Source organism: Bombina bombina, chromosome 2 (genome assembly GCF_027579735.1).
Source record: "Bombina bombina isolate aBomBom1 chromosome 2, aBomBom1.pri, whole genome shotgun sequence".
Taxonomy (NCBI): Eukaryota; Metazoa; Chordata; class Amphibia; order Anura; family Bombinatoridae; genus Bombina; species Bombina bombina.
Genome location: NC_069500.1, coordinates 120964885 through 120987738, shown reverse-complemented (window position 1 = coordinate 120987738; position 22854 = coordinate 120964885). Strand labels below are relative to the sequence as shown.

Here is a 22854-nt window from a genome sequence, read left to right as displayed (position 1 = left end):
TAGCTGACAGCTGACAGATTGGGAGCGCTAGGGAGCGCGAGCTACTCAACAGCTGTGAGGTCTGCTGCGTGAGAAGCGGCAACGCGCTCCCCAGACCTCACAGCTGTTTGTGGCCGACGGGAGCGTCGCGAGGGGCGTGGCCGGGCGTCGCGAGGGGCGTGGCCGGGTGTCGCGAGGGGCATGGCCGGGCGGGTGTTGCCGCGATGGGGCGTGGCCGGGCGGGGTCCCGCGAAGACAGAGCCAGAGAGGGAGCAGGAGGGGGGGTGGCAGAGAGCCAAAGAGAAAGGGGGGGGCAGAGAGCCAAAGAGAAGGGGGGGGGCAGAGAGCCAAAGAGAAGGGGGGGGGGGGCAGAGAGCCAAAGAGAAGGGGGGGGGGGCAGAGAGCCAAAGAGAAGGGGGGGCAGAGAGCCAAAGAGAAGGGGGTGGCAGAGAGCCAAAGAGAAGGGGGTGGCAGAGAGCCAAAGAGAAGGGGGGGGCAGAGAGCCAAAGAGAAGGGGGGGCAGAGAGCCAAAGAGAAGGGGGGGGGCAGAGAGCCAAAGAGAAGGGGGGGGCAGAGAGCCAAAGAGAAGGGGGGGCAGAGAGCCAAAGAGAAGGGGGGGGCAGAGAGCCAAAGAGAAGGGGGGGGCAGAGAGCCAAAGAGAAGGGGGGGGCAGAGAGCCAAAGAGAAGGGGGGGGCAGAGAGCCAAAGAGAAGGGGGGGGGCAGAGAGCCAAAGAGAAGGGGGGGGGCAGAGAGCCAAAGAGAAGGGGGGGGGGCAGAGAGCCAAAGAGAAGGGGGGGGCAGAGAGCCAAAGAGAAGGGGGGGCAGAGAGCCAAAGAGAAGGGGGGGGGCAGAGAGCCAAATAGAAGGGGGGGGGGGCAGAGAGCCAAAGAGAAGGGGGGGGGGGCAGAGAGCCAAAGAGAAGGGGGGGGCAGAGAGCCAAAGAGAAGGGGGGGCAGAGAGCCAAAGAGAAGGGGGGGCAGAGAGCCAAAGAGAAGGGGGGGCAGAGAGCCAAAGAGAAGGGGGGGCAGAGAGCCAAAGAGAAGGGGGGGGCAGAGAGCCAAAGAGAAGGGGGGGCAGAGAGCCAAAGAGAAGGGGGGGCAGAGAGCCAAAGAGAAGGGGGGGGCAGAGAGCCAAAGAGAAGGGGGGGGCAGAGAGCCAAAGAGAAGGAGGGGGCAGAGAGCCAAAGAGAAGGGGGGGGGGGGCAGAGAGCCAAAGAGAAGGGGGGGGCAGAGAGCCAAAGAGAAGGCGGGGGGCAGAGAGCCAAAGAGAAGGCGGGGGGGCAGAGAGCCAAAGAGAAGGGGGGGGGGCAGAGAGCCAAAGAGTATTGGGGGGCAGAGAGCCAAAGAGAAGGGGGGGGCAGAGAGCCAAAGAGAAGGGGGGGGGCAGAGAGCCAAAGAGAAGGGGGGGGCAGAGAGCCAAAGAGAAGGGGGGGCAGAGAGCCAAAGAGAAGGGGGGGGCAGAGAGCCAAAGAGAAGGGGGGGGCAGAGAGCCAAAGAAAAGGGGGGGGGCAGAGAGCCAAAGAGAAGGGGGGGCAGAGAGCCAAAGAGAAGCGGGGGGGGCAGAGAGCCAAAGAGAAGGGGGGGAGAGAGAGACAAAGAGAAGGGGGGGGGGGAGAGAGACAAAGAGAAGGGGGGGAAGAGAGCCAAAGAGAAGGGGGGGAGAGCCAAAGAGAAGGGGGGGAGAGCCAAAGAGGGGGGAGAGAGAGAGCCAAAGAGGAAAAAGAGCCAAAAAAGAGAGAGAGCCAAAGAGGGGGGAGAGAGAGCCAAAGAGGGGGGAGAGAGAGCCAAAGAGGGGGGGGGAGAGCCAAAGAGGGGGGGGGAGAGAGCTAAAGGGGGGGAGAGCCAAAGAGGGGGGAGAGAGAGAGCCAAAGAGGAAAGAGAGCCAAAGAGAGAGACAAAGAGGGGGGAGAGAGAGCCAAAGAGGGGGGGGCAGAGCCAAAGGGGGGGGGGGAGAGCCAAAGAGGGGGGGAGAGAGCCAAAGAGGGGGGGAGAGAGACAAAAAGGGGGGCAGAGCACCAAAGAGGGGGGAGAGAACAAAAGAGGGGGGAGAGAGCCAAAGAGGGGGGGGGGGGAGAGCCAAAGAGGGGGGGAGCCAAAGGGGAGGGGGGAGCCAAAGGGGAGGGGAGAGCCAAAGAGGGGGGGAGAGAGAGAGCCAAAGAGGAGAGAGAGCCAAAGAGGGGGGAGAGAGAGCCAAAGAGGGGGGAGAGAGAGCTAAAGAGGGGGGAGAGAGAGCCAAAGGGGGGGGGAGCCAAAGAGGGGAGAGAGAGAGCCAAAGAGGAGAGAGAGCAAAAGAGGGGAGAGAGCCAAAGAGGGGGGGGGGGAGAGCCAAAGAGGGGGGAGAGAGAGCAAAAGAAAGGATGGAGAGAGCAAGGGGAGAGAGAGAACAAAGGAGAGGGGGGAGAGAAAGCAAAAGAGAGGGGGGGAAGAAAGCAAAAGAGAGGGGGGAAGAGAGAGCAAAAGAAAGGGGGGAGAGAGCAAGGGGTGGGACCGCTGTTCTGAAAAAAATGGCCCGTGTACACGGGCTTTAGTACTAGTAGTTCTATAATTTAGTAGAAAACTAGTTAAAGGAATTACCTACTAAGTAAATCTGTTTCCCTGATTTCCTTCCTGGGATGCGAAATATAGAAAAAAAAGACTTTATAAATTATTGCTAAGGAACTGTATGTTCCCCCTTGATGACGGATATAAGCTACAACTGGAACATTGTCCGAATTAAAACTCAGGTATGTTTTTTCTCCTTTCAGAAGAGGACAGCTCTAAAGGGACCTAAAGACTCCAAGATAATTATTGGTAACCTTGCCACCTAAGGAAACCAAACTCCCTATGCTCTCCTGGACCTCCAGATTAAACCCCAATCCTAGATAATGGTGTCTGCAGACATTATTTTCCAGCGGCTAGATTTGGAGTTTTGTCGGTAAGGACCCGCGTAGCTAACGCCGGCTTTTTTCTGGCCGCACCATAAAAATAACTCTGGTATTGAGAGTCCACATAAAGGCTGCGTTAGGCTCCAAAAAAGGAGCGTAGAGCATATTTAACGCAGCTTTGTTACGGTTACCCTTAGTCTCGCTGAGAGATGGACCGCTTAGTAGCCTGGATCCCTATTGCTAAAGAGGGGAGAAGCTGCTTTCCATAGTATTCTATATGAGTCTCGCAAATATAGAATAATCTCCCTTAGCTGCAATACAGCTAGGATACCCTTCTGCCCACAAAAACGAGTCAACGCTGCGATTGAGGGTCAAACAAGAACTCAGGACTGGGATGCCCAGCCTGCTTTTTATTAAGGTTACATGCACACAGGGCACTCCCAGGGGGAGAGGGGGGGAAGCACAAAATCCCCCATCACACATTTAGATAGAGAGCACTGTCCTTTGACAGGCCACAATAGGATTACAGTACTTAAGATAACAAGTTTACAAGTTCATCTTATCAATTAGCAGTCTGGCTCCAGAGGTGATTAGACAATAGTTTCTAAAAGCTGAAAAAAAAAGAGATAACTCTTTATGAAATGATACTTGTTACGGTTTTCTTGGAGCCCTTCTTAGGCGCTGGCTTGCTGGTTCAGGCATTGCTGCTGGGAAATAAGCTCTTCACAACAAAATAACTAATGCTTCTGTAACAGTGCTCCCTTTCTGTGGAACACTCTGGCAGACACGGTCTGACCCCTTTTCGGGGCAGACTAAGGCTGTCCAGACCGCTGGTTATGCGGGGCTGAGGTCGGTTTGTCTGGACAACCCGTCGGCGTTGCCATTCTGTTTCCCAGGTCTGTAAGTAATGGTGAAATTGAAGGGTTGCAACGATAAGCTCCAACGTAATAGCCTGCCGTTATCTCCAGAGACCCGGTTCAGCCACACCAACGGGTTATGGTCGGTGACCAGAGTGAACTCCTGACCATATAAATAGGGAGTCAATTTCTTTAATGCCCACACCAAAGCCAAACACTCCTTTTCGACCGCTGCATAGCTGACTTCGCGGGGCAGGAGCTTCCGGCTGATGTAGGCAACTGGATGCTCCCCTCCATCTTCGCCTACTTGGCTGAGGACGTCTCCCAGCCCGAACATGGAAGCATCTGTATGGACGATAAAACGTTTGTTAAGGGCTGGGGCCGCCAAGACAGGAGCGTTAATTAGAGCATTTTTGAGAGCCTGGAAAGCCGTTTCACAGTGGGGAGACCACAGGACCTGTCGAGGTAAGTTCTTCTTGGTCAAGTCAGTCAGGGGTTTGGCAAGTGTGCTGTAGTCTGGTACGAACCGTCTATAGTACCCTGCCGTGCCCAGGAAGGCTAGGACCTGAGTCTTAGTGATGGGGGTGGGCCAATTGGCGACAGCTTCTATTTTGGCCGGCTCTGGTCGCTGCTTTCCACACCCCACCCGGTGACCCAGGTACTGTACCTCGGCCATCCCAAAGTGGCATTTTTCTGGCTTCAGAGTCAGGCCAGCAGCCCGGATCTGATCCAGAACCATTCCCACATGAGCTAAGTGGTCCTCCCAGGACTCACTGTGGATCGCTATGTCGTCCAGGTAGGCGCAAGCAAAACTCTGGAAGCCATCCAGGAGCCTATCCACCAAGCGCTGGAATGTAGCTGGGGCATTCTTCATCCCAAACGGCATTACCCTAAACTGATATAAGCCGAATGGGGTGACGAATGCCGACTTGGGGATAGCCTCCGGGGCCAGGGGAATCTGCCAGTAACCTTTGCAGAGGTCAATAGTGGTCAGGTAATTTCCCCTGGCTATACGATCGAGTAGCTCGTCTACCCTGGGCATAGGGTAAGCGTCCGTCACGATAGTCTACGCAGAACCGGGTGGTCCCATCTTTCTTGGGCACCAAGACAACTGGGGAGGCCCAGGGACTATCGGAGGGCTCAATTACCCTGAGCTGGAGCATCTCATCGATCTCCTTCTTCATTCCTGTCCTAACTGCTTCGGGGATTCGGTACGGAGCCTGGCGCAAGGGAGCTTGTCCCGGAGTATCTACCTGGTGGGTGGTTAAAGTAGTGTACCCTGGCTTCGGGGAGAAGGTGAGGTGTTTGGACTGGAGGAGTTGGTTGAGCTGCTCCCTTTCAGTGGGGCTAAGTCGGTCCCCTATCTGAACCTGCGCCACTATACCTGTGGGGAGGCTCTTTTCTAATAGGTCTGGAATGGGTAAACTGTCGGGGTCTTCCTGAGGGGAACAACATATGGCCGTCACGTTCTCTGGTCGCTCAAAATATTCCTTGAGCACGTTTACATGGAATGTCTTTCTAAGATTGTTGTCGTGGCAGCTAGCTATCACATAAGTGGTGTCTCCCCTTTTCTCTACGATCTGGTAGGGACCCTGCCAGGACGCCTGCAATTTGTCTGTCTTCACCGGCTTAAGTACTAACACCTTTTGTCCTATGGTGAAGATTCTCTTTCGGGCCCCCCGATCGTACCATACTTTCTGTCTTCTCTGGGCCAACTGGAGATTAGCCCGCACGGATTTGGCTAATTGCTCCATTCGGTCCCTGAGTTCCAGCACGTATGGCACAATGGGGACACCGTCAGCCTCCATCTCTCCCTCCCAGTGCTCCCGGATCAGGTTTAGGGGTCCCCGTACCTTTCTTCCGTAGAGCAACTCGAAGGGAGAGAACCCTGTCGTTTCCTGGGGCACCTCCCGATAAGCAAATAGGAGGTGCGGCAGGAAGCGTTCCCAGTCTCGGTATTCCTGAGTGAACGTCTTGAGCATTTGCTTGAGGGTCCCATTGAACCTCTCACACAGCCCGTTCGTCTGGGGGTGCTATGGGGAGCTCAGGAGGGACTTAATTTTGCAAAGCTGCCAGAGTTGTTGGGTCAATTCAGCCGTAAATTGGGTGCCTCGGTCGGATAGGATTTCTTTTGGAAATCCTACCCGGGAGAACACCTGTACTAGTGCATTCGCTACCGTATCCGCTTGTATGTTGGATAGGGCGACAGCCTCTGGGTACCTGGTAGCGTAGTCCACTACGGTAAGAATGTATCGCTTACCGGAGGGACTAGGGGTAGCCAGTGGTCCCACTAGGTCAATAGCAACCCGGCTGAAGGGTTCCTCTACAATGGGCATATTTACTAGCTGGGCTTTAGGGTGATCGCCTCGCCTTCCTACTCGTTGACACACATCGCAGGTGTTACAGTAAGTTCTAACGTCAGCGTGCACCCCTGGCCAAAAGAACGTGTGAGTAATGCGGTGTAGGGTACGGGTAACGGCTAGGTGGCCTGCTAAGGGGATGTCGTGGCCTATTTTGAGGATTTCTTGACGGTATTTGTGGGGCACTACCAGCTGTCGCCTACGCTGTCCCCTTTTCTCTGTCCAGCGGTATAGTTTCCCTTTTTCCCATAAGAATGTTTCGTTATCTGCCCCGCCCCCTCCGGTCTCTGCTCGTTCCCGGTACTTTTGTAAGGTCGGGTCAGTCTTAGACTCTGCCTCGAAAGCATCTGGGGTGTCCCAGGGTATGGGGCCTAACCTGTCAGGCAAGGTCGGGGTAGGTCTTACCTGTGTCTCCCGCACTGGTGAGAGCTCTCGCTCCGTCCGGGCTTGGGCCCGTGTAGTCACTGGGTCCGCCTCGTTGTTGCATACTGGAGCATAGGCAGAAGTCATGGGGCCCAAATCGTTGCCCAGTAGTACTTCGGCAGGTAAATTATCCATTAGGCCCACGTTCACAGCCCCCTTTCCCGCTCCCCAATCAAGATGCACTTTAGCTGTTGGAATTTTGTACACATCCCCCCCCCGCCACTCTAACGGCCACAGTCTGTCCGGATCGCTTGTGCTCTGGCACCAAATGACTCTGTACCAGCGTGATAGTAGCCCCTGTGTCTCGCAATCCCTCGGTAGATCGCCCCTCGAGCCATACCCTCTGCCGATGGTGCTGGCGGTTATCTGAGGCAGCATATACAGGGTCTGCCTCGTGAAGCGGCCCCACATATCCCTCCATAGGGGCCTCTTGGTTAACACAGAGGGCCCGGGCCGGACGATAGGACCCAGAGGGGTAATTGTAATTCCTGGGTGTCTGGTGCGTATTAAGGGGGCAGCTAGCCATGAAATGCCCTGGTTGCTTGCATCGGTGGCAAGTCGGTCTGGGACGCTCAGAGCTGTTATTGGGTGGTCCTGAGTGTCGGACGGGCCCTGTGGGCACCGGGGCTCGGAATTCAGCACGAGGGGGTGCACGGTAAACCTCTCTGGGTTCGACCCGTGCTGGAGCTCGGTAGTTCATGGGTTCGTGAAGACGGGAGTCATAATGTTCATCGGCCAATTTGGCTGCTTCTTCTAAGGTAGAAGGCCGCCTGTCTCGCAGCCATTCCTTCCCTTGCTGCTCCATGCCATTATAAAATGTTCTAAGAGAAACAATTGTAAAATTTCCTCCCCAGTCACCGCTTTACTTCCGCTCAGCCAGTGATTTGCCGCTCTCCGCATTCGGTGCGCCCATTCCATATGGGTATCGTTAGGCTTCTTTTCCGTGCCCCGAAACTGTCGGCGATACGTGTCCGGAGTTACAGCGTACCGTCGCAACAGTGTCTCCTTAACTAGCTCATACTGTGTCACTTCCTCAGCATCCAGAGTACGAAAGGCTTCCAGGGCTCGCCCGGATAGTTTCCCAGACAATATCGTGGGCCACTCTCTGTTGGGAATCTGGTGCAGGGCACATTGCCTTTCGAAGTCCGCCAAATATTCATCAATCCCTGTCTCGCTCTCTAGGAAGGGTCGAAATGCCGCATAGGGTATCTTGGGCCTCCCAGCATTTTCGACAGGGATGATTACCTGCGGGGCTTCAGCATTGCGGTGTGCGTTCGCTAGGTTGAGTTCGTGGGCTCGAGTCTCTCGTATATCCTCGTCCGCCTCCGCCATCAACTGCTGTACCAATTCCATGGAGGGGTTCGGCCCGTATAATGAGAGCCTTTCCCGAACAATCCTGGTTTTTTCGTCACTAATCGTGGTCGGTGTTTCCGCCATTGTGAAGCTCTGATCCAGTTCGGTCAATTCTGCGATCAGCTCTCTCCTCGGCCGGTTGCTGGCGTACCCCCCTCTGCTTTCAAGTAAATCCTTTAGGGTTGTACGCTTCAATTTTTCGTAAGCGCTCTCCATCCGTTCTGTACCTCTCCTAGGAAATCCAGGAAAATCCCGCCGCTGCCGCCAAATGTTACGGTTACCCTTAGTCTCGCTGAGAGATGGACCGCTTAGTAGCCTGGATCCCTATTGCTAAAGAGGGGAGAAGCTGCTTTCCATAGTATTCTATATGAGTCTCGCAAATATAGAATAATCTCCCTTAGCTGCAGTACAGCTAGGATACCCTTCTGCCCACAAAAACGAGTCAACGCTGCGATTGAGGGTCAAACAAGAACTCAGGACTGGGATGCCCAGCCTGCTTTTTATTAAGGTTACATGCACACAGGGCACTCCCAGGGGGAGAGGGGGGGAAGCACAAAATCCCCCATCACACATTTAGATAGAGAGCACTGTCCTTTGACAGGCCACAATAGGATTACAGTACTTAAGATAACAAGTTTACAAGTTCATCTTATCAATTAGCAGTCTGGCTCCAGAGGTGATTAGACAATAGTTTCTAAAAGCTGGAAAAAAAAGAGTTAACTCTTTATGAAATGATACTTGTTACGGTTTTCTTGGAGCCCTTCTTAGGCGCTGGCTTGCTGGTTCAGGCATTGCTGCTGGGAAATAAGCTCTTCACAACAAAATAACTAATGCTTCTGTAACAAGCTTCAACTCTCGATACCAGAGTTGCTTACGCAAGCGGCCAGCCTCAAAAACGTGCTCGTGCACGATTCCCCCATAGAAAACAATGCGGCTGTTTGAGCTGAAAAAAAACCTAACACCTGCAAAAAAGCCGCGTTCAGCTCCTAACGCAGCCGCATTGTTTTCTATGGGGAAACACTTCCTACGTCTGCACCTAACACTCTAACATGTACCCCGAGTCTAAACACCCCTAACCTTACACTTATTAACCTCTAATCTGCCGCCCCCGCTATCGCTGACACCTGCATTTTTTTTTAAACCCCTAATCTGCCGCTCCGTAAACCGCCGCTACTTACATTATCCCTATGTACCCCTAATCTGCTGCCCCTAACACCGCCGACCCCTATATTATATTTATTAACCCCTAATCTGCCGCCCACAACGTCGCCCCCACCTGCCTACACTTATTAACCCCTAATCTGCCGAGCGGACCACACCGCTATTATAATAAAGTTATTAACCCCTAATCCGCCTCACTAACCCTATAATAAATAGTATTAACCCCTAATCTGCCCTCCCTAACATCGCCGACACCTAACTTCAATTATTAACCCCAAATCTGCCAACCGGAGCTCACCGCTATTCTAATAAATGTATTAACCCCTAAAGCTAAGTCTAACCCTAACACTAACACCCCCCTAAATTGAATATAATTTTAATCTAACGAAATTAATTAACTCTTATTAAATAAATTATTCCTATTTAAAGCTAAATACTTACCTGTAAAATAAATCCTAATATAGCTACAATATAAATTATAATTACATTGTAGCTATTTTAGGATTAATATTTATTTTACAGGCAACTTTGTCATTATTTTAACCAGGTACAATAGCTATTAAATAGTTAAGAACTATTTAATAGTTACCTAGTTAAAATAATAACAAAATTACCTGTAAAATAAATCCTAACCTAAGTTACAATTAAACCTAACACTATACTATCATTAAATTAATTAAATACAATATGTACAAATAACTACAATGAAATAAACTAACTAAAGTACAAAAAATAAAAAAGAACTAAGTTACAAAAAATAAAAAAATATTTACAAACATAAGAAAAATATTACAACAATTTTAAACTAATTACACCTACTCTAAGCCCCCTAATAAAATAACAAAGACCCCCAAAATAAAAAATGCCCTACCCTATTCTAAATTACTAAAGTTCAAAGCTCTTTTACCTTACCAGCCCTGAACAGGGCCCTTTGCGGGGCATGCCCCAAAAAGTTCAGCTCTTTTTCCTGTAAAAAAAAACATACAATACCCCCCCCAACATTACAACCCACCACCCACATACCCCTAATCTAACCCAAACCTCCCTTAAATAAACCTAACACTAAGCCCCTGAAGATCTTCCTACCTTGTCTTCACCCTGCCAGGTTCACCGATCGGTCCAGAAGAGCTCCTCCGATGTCCTGATCCAAGCCCAAGCGGGGGGCTGAAGATGTCCATGATCCGGTCGAAGTCTTCATCCAAGCGGGGCAGAAGAGGTCTTCCATCCGATTGAAGTCTTCATCCAGGCGGCATCTTCTATCGTCATCCATCCGGAGCGAAGTGGCAGCATCCTGAAGACCTCCGACGCGGAACATCCATCCTGCCCGACGACTGAACGACGAATGACGGTTCCTTTAAATGACGTCATCCAAGATGGCGTCCCTCGAATTCCGATTGGCTGATAGGATTCTATCAGCCAATCGGAATTAAGGTAGGAATATTCTGATTGGCTGATGGAATCAGCCAATCAGAATCAAGTTCTATCCGATTGGCTGATCCAATCAGGGGGCTTAGAGTAGGTGTAATTAGTTTAAAATTGTTGTAATATTTTTCTTATGTTTGTAAATATTTTTTTATTTTTTGTACTTTAGTTAGTTTATTTCATTGTAGTTATTTGTACATATTGTATTTAATTAATTTATTGATAGTGTAGTGTTAGGTTTAATTGTAGGTATTTTATTTAATTAATTTAATGATAGTATAGTGTTAGGTTTAATTGTAACTTAGGTTAGGATTTATTTTACAGGTAATTTTGTTATTATTTTAACTAGGTAACTATTAAATAGTTCTTAACTATTTAATAGCTATTGTACCTGGTTAAAATAATTACAAAGTTGCCTGCAAAATAAATATTAATCCTAAAATAGCTACAATGTAATTATAATTTATATTGTAGCTATATTAGGATTTATTTTACAGGTAAGTATTTAGCTTTAAATAGGAATAACATAATTTATGTAAGAACTTACCTGATAAATTCATTTCTTTCATATTAGCAAGAGTCCATGAGCTAGTGACGTATGGGATATACATTCCTACCAGGAGGGGCAAAGTTTCCCAAACCTTAAAATGCCTATAAATACACCCCTCACCACACCCACAATTCAGTTTAACGAATAGCCAAGAAGTGGGGTGATAAGAAAAAAGTGCGAAAGCATATAAAATAAGGAATTGGAATAATTGTGCTTTATACAAAAAAATCAAAACCACCACAAAAAAGGGCGGGCCTCATGGACTCTTGCTAATATGAAAGAAATGAATTTATCAGGTAAGTTGTTACATAAATTATGTTTTCTTTCATGTAATTAGCAAGAGTCCATGAGCTAGTGACGTATGGGATAATGATTACCCAAGATGTGGATCTTTCCACACAAGAGTCACTAGAGAGGGAGGGATAAAATAAAGACAGCCAATTCCTGCTGAAAATAATCCACACCCAGAATAAAATTTTAATGAAAGAACATAAGCAGAAGATTCAAACTGAAACCACTGCCTGAAGTACGTTTCTACCAAAAACTGCTTCAGAAGAAGAAAACACATCAAAATGGTAGAATTTAGTAAAAGTATGCAAAGAGGACCAAGTTGCTGCTTTGCAAATCTGATCAACCGAAGCTTCATTCCTAAACGCCCAGGAAGTAGAAACTGACCTAGTAGAATGAGCTGTAATCCTTTGAGGCGGAGTGTTACCCAACTCAACATAGGCATGATGAAATAAAGATTTCAACCAAGATGCCAAAGAAATGGCAGAAGCTTTCTGGTCTTTTCTAGAACCGGAAAAGATGACAAATAGACTAGAAGTCTTTCGGAAAGACTTAGTAGCTTCAACATAATATTACAAAGCTCTAACAGCATCCAAAGAATGCAATGATTTCTCCTTAGAATTCATAGGATTAGGACATAATGAAGGAACCACAATTTCTCTACTAATGTTGTTAGAATTCACAACCTTAGGAAAAAAATTCAAAAGAAGTTCGCAGCACCGCCTTATCCTGATGCAAAATCAGAAAAGGAGACTCACAAAAAAGAGTAGATAATTCAGAGACTCTTCTGGCAGAAGAGATGGCCAAAAGAAACAAAACTTTCCAAGAAAGTAATATAACGACCAAAGAATGCATGGGTTCAAAAGGAGGAGCTTGAAGAGCCCCCAGAACCAAATTCAAACTCCAAGGAGGAGAAATTGACTTAATGACAGGTTTTATACGAACCAAAGGTTGTACAAAACAATGAATATCAGGAAGATTAGCAATCCTTCTGTGAAAAAGAACAGAAAGAGCAGAGATTTGTCTTTCAAGGAACTTGCGGACAAACCTTTATCTAAACCATCCTGAAGAAATATAAGTCTTCCAGACTCTATCATATATCTCTCTAGATACAGATTTACGAGCCTGTCACAAAGTATCAATCACAGAGTCAAAGAAAACCTCTTTGACCAAGAATCAAGCGTTCAAACTCCATACCTTAAAATTAAGGTTTTGAGATCCTGATGGAAAAAAGAACCTTGAGACAGAAAGACTGGTCTTAACGGAAGAGTCCACAGCTGGCAAGAGGCCATCCGGACAAGATCCGCATACCAAAACCTGTGAGGTCATGCTGGAGCTACCAGCAGGACAAACGAGCATTCCTTTAGATTATTGGAAGAAGAACTAGAGGCGGAAAGATATAGGCAGGATGACACTTGTAAGGAAGAGATAATGCATCCACTGCCTCCGCCCGAGGATCCCGGGATCCGGACAGATACCAGGGAAGTTTCTTGTTTAGATGAGAAGCCATCAGATCTATTTCTGGGAGTTCCCACATTTGAACAATCTGAGGAAATACCTCTGGGAGAAGACCATTCGCCCAGGTGCAACGTTTGGCGACTGAGATAATCCGTTTTCCAATTGTCCATACCTGAGATATGAACCGCAGAGATTAGACAGGAGCTGGATTCCGCCCAAACCAAAATTCGAGATACTTCTTTCATAGCCAGAGGACTGAGAGTCCCTCCTTGATGATTGATGTATGCCACAGTTGTGACATTGTCTATCTGAAAACAAATGAACAACTCTCTCTTCAGAAGAGGCCAAGACTGAAGAGCTCTGAAAATTGCACGGAGTTCCAAAATATAGATCGGAAATCTCACCTCCTGAGATTCCCAAACCCCTTGTGCCGTCAGATACCCCCACACAGTTCCCCAACCTGTAAGACTTGCATCTGTTGAGATTATAGTCCAGGTCGAAAGAACAAAGAAGCCCCCTGAACTAAACGATGGTGATCTGTCCACCATGTCAGAGAGTGTCGTATAATCGGTTTAAAGATATTAATTGAGATATCTTTGAGTAATCCCTGCACCATTGGTTCAGCATACAGAGCTGAAGAGGTCGCATGTGAAAACGAGCAAAGGAGATCCCATCTGATGCGGCAGTCCTAAGACCTAAAATTTCCATGCATAAGGCTACCAAAGGGAATGATTGTGACTGAAGGTTTTGACAAGCTGATATCAATGTTAAACTTCTCTTGTCTGACAAGGACAGAGTCATAGACACTGAATCTATCTAGAAACCTAAAAAGGTTACCCTTGTCTTGAGGAATCAATGAACTGATTGGTAAATTGATCCTCCAACCATGAACTTGAAGAAACAACACAAGTCGATTCGTAAAAGATTCTTCGAAAATGAGAAGACTGAGCAAGTACCAAGATATCGTCCAAATAAGGAAATACCAAAACCCTGTTCTCTGATTACAGAAAGAAGGGCACCGAGAACCTTTGAAAAAAATTCTTGGAACTGAGGCTAGGCCAAACGGTAGAGCCACAAAACTGGTAATGCTTGTCTAAAAAGAGAATCTCAGACACTAAAAGTGATCTGGATGAATCGGAATATGCAGATACACATCCTGTAAATCTATTGTAGACATATAATGCCCTTGCTAAACAAAAGGCAGGATAGTCCTACAGTAACCATCTTGAATGTTGGTATCCTTACATAACGATTCAATATTGATAGATCCGGAACTGGTCTGAAGGAATTGACCTTCTTTGGTACAATGAAGAGATAAAATAAAACCCCAGCCCCTGTTCCAGAACTGGAACTGGCATAATTACTCCAGCCAACTCTAGATCTAAAACACATTTCAGAAATGCCGAGCCTTTGCTGTGTTAACTGGGACACGGGAAAGAAAAAAATCTCTTAGCAGGAGGCCTTAACTTGAAGCCAATTCTGTACCTTTCTGAAACAATGTTCTGAAACCAGAGATTGAGAACGGAATTGATCCAAATTTCTTTGAAGAAAACGTAATCTGCCCCATACCAGCTGAGCTGGAATAAGGGCCGCACCTTCATGGGTACTTAGGAGCTGGCTATAGGTTTCTATAAGGCTTGGATATATTCCAAACTGGAAATAGTTTCCAAACTGATACCGCTCCTTGTTGTGAGGAAAGGAACGAAAATGATTATTAGACCTAAATTTACCTTAGATTTTTTATCCTTTGGTAAAAAAGTTCCCTTCCTTCCAGAAACAGTTGAGATAATAATTTATTACCCTGGAAAGAAAGGGAAAGCAAAGTTGACTTAGAAGACATATCAGCATTCCAAGTTTAATCCATAAAGCTTTTCTAGCTAAAATAGCTAGAGACATATACCTGACATCAACTCTAATGATATCAAAAGATGGTATCACCAATAAAATTATTAGCATGTTATAGAATAATAATAATGCTATAAAAATTATGATCTGTTACTTGTTGCGCTAAAGCTTCTAACCAAAAAGTTGAAGCTGCAGCAACATCCGCTAAAAATATAGCAGGTCTAAGAAGATTACCTGAACATAAGTAAGCTTTTCTTAGAAAGGATTCAATTTTCCTAACTAAAGGATCCTTAAATGAAGTACTATCTGCCGTAGAAATAGTAGTACATTTAGCAGGAGTAGAGACAGCCCCATAACCTTAGGGATTTTGTCCCAAAAAACTCTAATCTGTCAGATGGCACAGGATATAATTGCTTAAACGTTTAGAAGGAGTAAAAGAATTACCCAAATTATTCCATTCCCTGGAAATTACTTCAGAAATAGCATCAGGGAGATTAAACACTTCTGGAATAACTACAGGAGATTTAAAAACCTTATTTAAACGTTTAGATTTAGTATCAAGAGGACCAGAATCCTCTATTTCTAATGCAATTAATACTTCTTTAAATAAAGAACGAATAAATTCCATCTTGAACAAATACAAAGATTTATCAGCATCAACCTCTGAGACAGAAACCTCTGAACCAGAAGAACCATTATCAGTATCAGAATGATGATGTTCATTTAAAAATTCATCTGAAAAAAGAGAAGTTTTAAAAGACTTTTATGTAAACTAGAAGGAGAAATAACAGACATAGCCTTCTTAATGGATTAAAAAATAAAATCTCTTATGTTTATCAGGAACACTCTGAAAATTAGATGTTGACGGAACAGCAACAGGTAATGTAACAGTACTAAAGGAAATTTTATCTGCATTAATAAGTTTGTCATGACATGCAATACAAACAACAGCTGGAGAAACAGATACCAAAAATTATAGCAGATACACTTAGCTTGGTAGCTCCAGCACCGGGCAGTGATTTTCCTGAAGTATCTTCTGACTCAGTTGCAACGTGGAACATCTTGCAATATGTAATAGAAAAAACAACATATAAAGCAAAAATTGATCAAATTCCTTAAATGACAGTTTCAGGAATGGGAAAGAATGCCAAAGAACAAGCTTCTAGCAACCAGAAGCAATGAAAAATGAGACTTAAATAATGTGGAGACAAAAGCGACGCCCATAATTTTTTTAGCGCCAAATAAGACGCCCACATTATTTGGCGCCTAAATGCTTTTGGCGCCAAAAAATGACGCCACATCCGGAACGCCAACATTTTTGGCGCAAAATAACGTCAAAAAATAACGCAACTTCCGGCGACACGTATGACGGCGGAAACGGAAAAGATTTTTTGCGCCAAAAAAGTCCGCGCCAAGAATGACGCAATAAAATGAAGCATTTTCAGCCCCCGCGAGCCTAACAGCCCACAGGGAAAAAAAGAGTCAAATTTTTGAAGGTAAGAAAAAATGATTAATTCAAATGCATTATCCCAAATATGAAACTGACTGTCTGAAAAATAAGGAATGTTGAACATTCTGAGTCAAGGCAAATAAATGTTTGAATACATATATTTAGAACTTTATAAACAAAGTGCCCAACCATAGCTTAGAGTGTCACAGAAAATAAGATTTACTTACCCCAGGACACTCATCTACATGTTTGTAGAAAGCCAAACCAGTACTGAAACGAGAATCAGCAGAGGTAATGGTATATAAATAAGAGTATATCGTCGATCTGAAAAGGGAGGTAAGAGATGAATCTCTACGACCGATAACAGAGAACCTATGAAATAGACCCCGTAGAAGGAGATCACTGCATTCAAATAGGCAATACTCTCCTCACATCCCTCTGACATTCACTGCACGCTGAGAGGAAAACCGGGCTCCAACTTGCTGCGGAGCGCATATCAACGTAGAATCTAGCACAAACTTACTTCACCATCTCCATAGGAGGCAAAGTTTGTAAAACTGAATTGTGGGTGTGGTGAGGGGTGTATTTATAGGCATTTTAAGGTTTGGGAAACTTTGCCCCTCCTGGTAGGAATGTATATCCCATACGTCACTAGCTCATGGACTCTTGCTAATTACATGAAAGAAAATTAATTTAATAAGAGTTAATTAATTTCGTTAGATTAAAATTATAATTAACTTAGGGGGGTGTTAGTGTTAGGGTTAGACTTAGCTTTAGGGGTTAATACATTTATTAGAATAGCGGTGAGCTCCGGTCGGCAGATTAGGGGTTAATAATTGAAGTTAGGTGTCGGCGATGTTAGGGAGGGCAGATTAGGGGTTAATACTATTTATTATAGGGTTAGTGAGGCGGATTAGGGGTTAATAACTTTATTATAATAGCGGTGCGGTCCGGTCGGCAGATTAGGGGTTAATAAGTGTAGGAGGTGTTAGGGGCAGCAGATTAGGGGTACATAGCTATAATGTAGGTGGCGGCGCTTTGCGGTCGGCAGATTAGGGGTTAATTATTGTAGGTAGCTGGCGGCGATGTTGTGGGGGGCAGGTTAGGGGTTAATAAATATAATACAGGGGTCGGCGGTGTTAGGGGCAGCAGATTAGGGGTACATAGGGATAATTTAGCTGGCGGTGCTTTGCGGTCGGCAGATTAGGGGTTAAAAAAAATAAATTGAGTGGCGGCGATGTGGGGGGACCTCGGTTTAGGGGTACATAGGTAGTTTATGGGTGTTAGTGTACTTTAGAGTACAGTAGTTAAGAGCTTTATGAACCGGCGTTAGCCCAGAAAGCTCTTAACTACTGACTTTTTCCTGCGGCTGTAGTTTTGTCGTTAGAATTCTAACGCTCACTTCAGACACGACTCTAAATACCGGAGTTAGAAAGATCCCATTGAAAAGATAGGATACGCAATTGACGTAAGGGGATCTGCGGTATGGAAAAGTCGCGGCTGAAAAGTGAGCGTTAGACCCTTTTTTGAGTGACTCCAAATACCGGAGTTAGCCTAAAACCAGCATTAGGAGCCTCTAACGCTGGTTTTCACGGCTAACGCCAAACTCCAAATCTAGGTTAGGTGAAAAAAGGTCTAGGATTCTATGAGATAATTGAGTTTTGCACCATTGTCAAAGCATAGTTGAACAGGTCTCATATGGAACCGTGCAAAAGGAAGAGCATCTGATGCTGCAATTATAAGACCTAACGCTTCCATACATTGAGCTACAGATGATCCCTGATCTGTTAGAGAAAGCTGCATAGTCACTGAATCTATAATGACTCAGAGAAAATAAACTCTTGATAAATGTAAAAACAGAATTTATGTTTACCTGATAAATTACTTTCTCCAACGGTGTGTCCGGTCCACGGCGTCATCCTTACTTGTGGGATATTCTCCTCCCCAACAGGAAATGGCAAAGAGCCCAGCAAAGCTGGTCACATGATCCCTCCTAGGCTCCGCCTTCCCCAGTCATTCGACCGACGTAAAGGAGGAATATTTGCATAGGAGAAATCATATGATACCGTGGTGACTGTAGTTAAAGAAAATAAATTATCAGACCTGATTAAAAAACCAGGGCGGGCCGTGGACCGGACACACCGTTGGAGAAAGTAATTTATCAGGTAAACATAAATTCTGTTTTCTCCAACATAGGTGTGTCCGGTCCACGGCGTCATCCTTACTTGTGGGAACCAATACCAAAGCTTTAGGACACGGATGAAGGGAGGGAGCAAATCAGGTCACCTAGATGGAAGGCACCACGGCTTGCAAAACCTTTCTCCCAAAAATAGCCTCAGAAGAAGCAAAAGTATCAAATTTGTAAAATTTAGTAAAAGTGTGCAGTGAAGACCAAGTCGCTGCCTTACATATCTGATCAACAGAAGCCTCGTTCTTGAAGGCCCATGTGGAAGCCACAGCCCTAGTGGAATGAGCTGTGATTCTTTCAGGAGGCTGCCGTCCGGCAGTCTCGTAAGCCAATCTGATGATGCTTTTAATCCAAAAAGAGAGAGAGGTAGAAGTTGCTTTTTGACCTCTCCTTTTACCAGAATAAACAACAAACAAAGAAGATGTTTGTCTAAAATCCTTTGTAGCATCTAAATAGAATTTTAGAGCACGAACTACATCCAAATTGTGCAACAAACGTTCCTTCTTTGAAACTGGATTCGGACACAAAGAAGGCACTACTATCTCCTGGTTAATGTTTTTGTTAGAAACAACTTTCGGAAGAAAACCAGGTTTAGTACGTAAAACCACCTTATCTGCATGGAACACCAGATAAGGGGGAGAACACTGCAGAGCAGATAATTCTGAAACTCTTCTAGCAGAAGAAATTGCAACCAGAAACAAAACTTTCCAAGATAATAACTTAATATCAACGGAATGTAAGGGTTCAAACGGAACCCCCTGAAGAACTGAAAGAACTAAATTGAGACTCCAAGGAGGAGTCAAAGGTTTGTAAACAGGCTTGATTCTAACCAGAGCCTGAACAAAGGCTTGAACATCTGGCACAGCTGCCAGCTTTTTGTGAAGTAACACAGACAAGGCAGAAATCTGTCCCTTCAAAGAACTTGCAGATAATCCTTTCTCCAAACCTTCTTGAAGAAAGGATAGAATCTTAGGAATTTTTACCTTGTCCCAAGGGAATCCTTTAGATTCACACCAACAGATATATTTTTTCCATATTTTGTGGTAGATTTTTCTAGTTACAGGCTTTCTGGCCTGAACAAGAGTATCAATGACAGAATCTGAGAACCCTCGCTTTGATAAGATCAAGCGTTCAATCTCCAAGCAGTCAGTTGGAGTGAGACCAGATTCGGATGTTCGAACGGACCTTGAACAAGAAGGTCTCGTCTCAAAGGTAGCTTCCATGGTGGAGCCGATGACATATTCACCAGGTCTGCATACCAAGTCCTGCGTGGCCACGCAGGAGCTATCAAGATCACCGATGCCCTCTCCTGATTGATCCTGGCTACCAGCCTGGGGATGAGAGGAAACGGCGGGAATACATAAGCTAGTTTGAAGGTCCAAGGTGCTACTAGTGCATCTACTAAAGTCGCCTTGGGATCCCTGGATCTGGACCCGTAGCAAGGAACCTTGAAGTTCTGACGAGAGGCCATCAGATCCATGTCTGGAATGCCCCACAATTGAGTAATTTGGGCAAAGATTTCCGGATGGAGTTCCCACTCCCCCGGATGAAATGTCTGACGACTCAGAAAATCCGCTTCCCAATTTTCCACTCCTGGGATGTGGATTGCAGACAAGTGGCAGGAGTGAGTCTCCGCCCATTGGATGATTTTGGTCACTTCTTCCATCGCCAGGGAACTCCTTGTTCCCCCCTGATGGTTGATGTACGCAACAGTCGTCATGTTGTCTGATTGAAACCGTATGAACTTGGCCTTTGCTAGCTGAGGCCAAGCCCTGAGAGCATTGAATATCGCTCTCAGTTCCAGAATATTTATCGGGAGAAGAGATTCTTCCCGAGACCAAAGATCCTGAGCTTTCAGGGGTCCCCAGACCGCGCCCCAGCCCACCAGACTGGCGTCGGTCGTGACAATGACCCACTCTGGTCTGCGGAAGCTCATCCCCTGTGACAGGTTGTCCAGGGACAGCCACCAACTGAGTGAATCTCTGGTCCTCTGATCTACTTGTATCGTCGGAGACAAGTCTGTATAGTCCCCATTCCACTGACTGAGCATGCACAGTTGTAATGGTCTTAGATGAATTCGCGCAAAAGGAACTATGTCCATTGCCGCTACCATCAAACCTATTACTTCCATGCACTGCGCTATGGAAGGAAGAGGAACAGAATGAAGTATTTGACAAGAGTTTAGAAGTTTTGATTTTCTGGCCTCTGTCAGAAAAATCCTCATTTCTAAGGAGTCTATTATTGTTCCCAAGAAGGGAACCCTTGTTGACGGAGATAGCGAACTTTTTTCTACGTTCACTTTCCACCCGTGAGATCTGAGAAAGGCCAGGACAATGTCCGTGTGAGCCTTTGCTTGTGGAAGGGACGACGCTTGAATCAGAATGTCGTCCAAGTAAGGTACTACTGCAATGCCCCTTGGTCTTAGCACCGCTAGAAGGGACCCTAGTACCTTTGTGAAATTCTTGGAGCAGTGGCTAATCCGAACGGAAGTGCCACAAACTGGTAATGCTTGTCCAGGAATGCGAACCTTAGGAACCGATGATGTTCCTTGTGGATAGGAATATGTAGATACGCATCCTTTAAATCCACCGTGGTCATGAATTGACCTTCCTGGATGGAAGGAAGAATTGTTCGAATGGTTTCCATTTTGAACGATGGAACCTTGAGAAAGTTGTTTAGGATCTTGAGATCTAAGATTGGTCTGAATGTTCCCTCTTTTTTGGGAACTACGAACAGATTGGAGTAGAACCCCATCCCTTGTTCTCCTAATGGAACAGGATGAATCACTCCCATTTTTAACAGGTCTTCTACACAATGTAAGAATGCCTGTTTTTTTATGTGGTCTGAAGACAATTGAGACCTGTGGAACCTCCCCCTTGGGGGAAGCCCCTTGAATTCCAGAAGATAACCTTGGGAGACTATTTCTACTGCCCAAGGATCCAGAACATCTCTTGCCCAAGCCTGAGCGAAGAGAGAGAGTCTGCCCCCCACCAGATCCGGTCCCGGATCGGGGGCCAACATCTCATGCTGTCTTGGTAGCAGTGGCAGGTTTCTTGGCCTGCTTTCCTTTGTTCCAGCCTTGCATTGGCCTCCAGGCTGGCTTGGCTTGAGAAGTATTACCCTCTTGCTTAGAGGACGTAGCACTTGGGGCTGGTCCGTTTCTGCGAAAGGGGCGAAAATTAGGTTTATTTTTGGCTTTGAAAGACCTATCCTGAGGAAGGGCGTGGCCCTTGCCCCCAGTGATATCAGAGATAATCTCTTTCAAGTCAGGGCCAAACAGCGTTTTCCCCTTGAAAGGAATGTTAAGCAATTTGTTCTTGGAAGACGCATCCGCTGACCAAGATTTTAGCCAAAGCGCTCTGCGCGCCACAATAGCAAAACCAGAATTTTTCGCCGCTAACCTAGCCAATTGCAAAGTGGCGTCTAGGGTGAAAGAATTAGCCAATTTGAGAGCATGAATTCTGTCCATAATCTCCTCATAAGAAGAATTATTATTGAGCGCCTTTTCTAGTTCATCGAACCAGAAACACGCTGCTGTAGTGACAGGAACAATGCATGAAATTGGTTTTAGAAGGTAACCTTGCTGAACAAACATCTTTTTAAGCAAACCTTCTAATTTTTTATCCATAGGATCTTTGAAAGCACAACTATCTTCTATGGGTATAGTGGTGCGTTTGTTTAGAGTAGAAACCGCCCCCTCGACCTTGGGGACTGTCTGCCATAAGTCCTTTCTGGGGTCGACCATAGGAAACAATTTTTTAAATATGGGGGGAGGGACGAAAGGTATACCGGGCCTTTCCCATTCTTTATTTACAATGTCCGCCACCCGCTTGGGTATAGGAAAAGCTTCGGGGGGCCCCGGGACCTCTAGGAACTTGTCCATTTTACATAATTTCTCTGGAATGACCAAATTCTCACAATCATCCAGAGTAGATAACACCTCCTTAAGCAGAGCGCGGAGATGTTCCAATTTAAATTTAAATGTAATCACATCAGGTTCAGCTTGTTGAGAAATTTTCCCTGAATCTGAAATTTCTCCCTCAGACTGGTGTAGGGGCACTTCAGAACCAATATCATCAGCGTCCTCATGCTCTTCAGTATTTTCTAAAACAGAGCAGTCGCGCTTTCGCTGATAAGTGGGCATTTTGGCTAAAATGTTTTTGATAGAATTATCCATTACAGCCGTTAATTGTTGCATAGTAAGGAGTATTGGCGCACTAGATGTACTAGGGGCCTCCTGTGTGGGCAAGACTGGCATAGACGAAGGAGGGGATGATGCAGTACCATGCTTACTCCCCTCACTTGAGGAATCATCTTGGGCATCATTTTCTCTAAATTTTGTGTCACATAAATCACATCTATTTAAATGAGAAGGAACCTTGGCTTCCCCACATACAGAACACAGTCTATCTGGTAGTTCAGACATGTTAAACAGGCATAAACTTGATAACAAAGTACAAAAAACGTTTTAAAATAAAACCGTTACTGTCACTTTAAATTTTAAACTGAACACACTTTATTACTGCAAATGTGAAAAAGTATGAAGGAATTGTTCAAAATTCACCAAAATTTCACCACAGTGTCTTAAAGCCTTAAGAGTATTGCACACCAAATTTGGAAACTTTAACCCTTAAAATAACGGAACCGGAGCCGTTT

The 22854-nt window shown here is 46.0% G+C and overlaps 1 protein-coding gene across 1 annotated transcript in view; it reads right to left on the bottom strand.

Annotated features, from left to right (window-relative positions):
* LOC128648522 (F-box only protein 4-like) overlaps positions 1-22854 on the bottom strand; it is a 200549-nt gene that overhangs the window by 51180 nt on the left and 126515 nt on the right. The gene's annotated exons all lie outside the window — the stretch shown is intronic.